This window comes from Colobus angolensis, unplaced genomic scaffold, assembly GCF_000951035.1.
Source record: "Colobus angolensis palliatus isolate OR3802 unplaced genomic scaffold, Cang.pa_1.0 Scaffold16, whole genome shotgun sequence".
Lineage (NCBI taxonomy): Eukaryota > Metazoa > Chordata > Mammalia > Primates > Cercopithecidae > Colobus > Colobus angolensis.
This window is the reverse complement of record NW_012114710.1, coordinates 8894884-8897603: the sequence shown is the minus strand read 5'-3', so window position 1 is coordinate 8897603 and position 2720 is coordinate 8894884. Positions and strand designations below refer to the sequence as shown.

At 41.9% G+C, this 2720-nt stretch overlaps 1 pseudogene; it reads left to right on the top strand.

Moving 5' to 3' along the window:
* Positions 1-2720, top strand: part of LOC105508336 — a 192298-nt pseudogene that overhangs the window by 39395 nt on the left and 150183 nt on the right.

The window sequence follows — 2720 nt, the reverse complement described above, 5'->3', positions numbered from 1 at the left end:
TTCTCATTGGTTTCAAAGAACATCTTTATTTCTGCCTTCATTTCATTATTTACCCAGTAGTCATTCAGGAGCAAGTTGTTCAGCTTCCATGTAGTTGAGTGGTGTTGGGTGAGTTTCTTAATCCTGAGTTCTAGTTTGATTGCACTATCTGAGAGATAGTCTGAGAGACCGTTTGTTATCATTTGTGTTCTTTTACATTTGCTGAGGAGTGCTTTACTTCCAACTATGTGGTCAATTTTGGAATAAGTGCAATGTGGTGCTGAGAAGAATGTATATTCTGTTGATTCGGGGTGGAGAGTTCTGTAGATGTCTATTATGTCCCCTTGGTGCAGAGCTGAGTTCAGTTCCTGGATATCCTTGTTAACTTTCTCTCTCGTTGATCTGTCTAATATTGACAGTGAGGTGCTACAGTCTCCCATTATTATTGTGTGGGAGTCTAAGTCTCTTTGTATGTCTCTAAGGCCTTGCTTTATGAATCTGGGTGCTTCTGTATTGGGTGCATATATATTCAGGATAGTTAGCTCTTCTTGTTGAAATGATCCCTTTACCATTATGTAATGGCCTTGTCTCTTTTGATCTTTGTTGATTTAAAGTCTGTTTTATCAGAGACTAAGATTGCGAACGCTCCTTTTTTTATTTTCCATTTGCTTGGTAGATCTTCCTCCATCCCTTTATTTTGAGCAGATATGTGTCTCTGCATGTGAGGTGGGTCTACTGAATACAGCACACTGATGGGTCTTGACTCTTTATCCAATTTGCCAGTCTGTGTCTTTTAATTGGAGCATTTAGCCAATTTACATTTAAGGCTAATATTGTTATGTGTGAATTTGATCCTGTCATTATGATGTTAGCTGGTTATTTTGCTCATTAGTTGATGCAGTTTCTTCCTAGCATCAATCATCTTCACAATTTGGTATGGTTTTGCAGTGGCTGGTACTGATTATTCCTTTCCATGTTTAGTGCTTCCTTCAGGAGCTCTCATAAGGCAGGCCTGGTGGTGACAAAATCTCTCAGCATTTGCTTGTCTGTAAAGGATTTTATTTATCCTTCACTTGCAAAACTTAGTTTGCCTGGATATGAAATTCTGAGTTTAAAATTATTTTATTTAAAAATGTTGAATATTGACCCTCACTCTCTTCTGGTTTGTAGAGTTTCTGCCTTTTAGCCTGATCAGCTTCCCTTTGTGGCTAACCCGACCTTTCTCTCTGGCTGCCCTTAACATTTTTTCCTTCATTTCAACTTTGGTGAATCTGACAATTTTGTGTCTTGGAGTTGCTCTTCTCGAGGAGTATCTTTGTGGCATTCTCTGTATTTCCTGAATTTGAATGTTGGCCTGCCTTGCTAGTTTGGGAAAGTTCTCCTGGATAATATCCTGAAGAATGTTTTCCAACTTGGTTCCATTCTCCCCATCACTTTCAGATACACCAATCAGATGTAGATTTTCACATAGTCCCATATTTCTTGGAGGCTTTGTTCATTTCTTTTTACTTTTTTTTCTCTAAACTTCTCTTCTCATTTCATTTCATTCATTTGATCTTCAATTGCTGATACCCTTTCTTCCACTTGATCAAATTGGCTACTGAAGCTTGTTCATTCGTCACGTAGTTCTCATGCCATGGTTTTCAGCTCCATCAGGTCATTTAAGGACTTCTCTACAGTGTTTATTCCAGTTAGCCATTTGTGTAATCTTTTTTCAAGGTTTTTATCTTCTTTGCAATGGGTTCGAACATCTTCTTTAGCTCGGAGAATTTTGTTATTACCCATCATCTGAAGCCTTCTTTCAACTCATCAAAATCCTTCTCCATCCAGCTGTGTTCCATTTCTGGTGAGGAACTGCGTTCCTTTGGAGGAGAAGAGGCACTCTGCTTTTTAGACTTTTCAGCTTTTCTGCTGTAGTTTCTCCCCATCTTTGTGGTTTTATCTACCTTTGATCTTTGATGATGGTGGCATATAGATGGGGTTTTGGTGTGGATGTCCTTTCTGTTTGTTAGTTTTCCTTCTAACAGTCAGGACCCTCAGCTGCAGGTCTGTTGGAGTTTACTAGAGGTCCATTCCAGATCCTGTCTGCCTGGGTATCACCAGCAGAGGCTGCAGGACAGCAAATATTGCTGAACGACAAATGTTGCTACCTGATCCTTCCTTTGGAAGCTTCATCTCAGAGGGGCACCCGACTGTATGAGATGTCAGTCGGCTCCTACTGAGAGGTATCTCCCAGTTAGGCTACTCAGGAATCAGGGACCCACTTGAGGAGGCAGTCTGTCCATTCTCAGATCTCAAACTCTGTGCTAGGAGAACCACTACTCTCTTCAAAACTGTCAGACAGGGACATTTAAGTCTGCAGAAGTTTCTGCTGCCTTTTGTTCAGCTATGTCTTGTCCCCAGAGGTGGAGTCTACAGAGGCAGGCAGGCCTCCTTGAGCTACGGTGGGCTCCACCCAGTTCAAGCTTTGTTTACCTACTCAAGCCTCAGCAATGGTGAATGCCCCTCCCCCAGCTTTGCTGCCACCTTGCAGTTCAATCTCAGACTGCTGTGCTAGCAGTGAGTGATGCTCCGTGGGCATGGGACCCTCCAAGCCAGGCATGGGATATAATCTCCTGGTGTGCCGTTTGCTAAGGCCATTGGAAAAGTGCAGTATTAGGTTGGGAGTGTCCTGGTTTTCCAGGTACCATCTGTTATGGCTTCCCTTTGCTAGAAAAGGGAATTCCCCACCCATTGTGCTT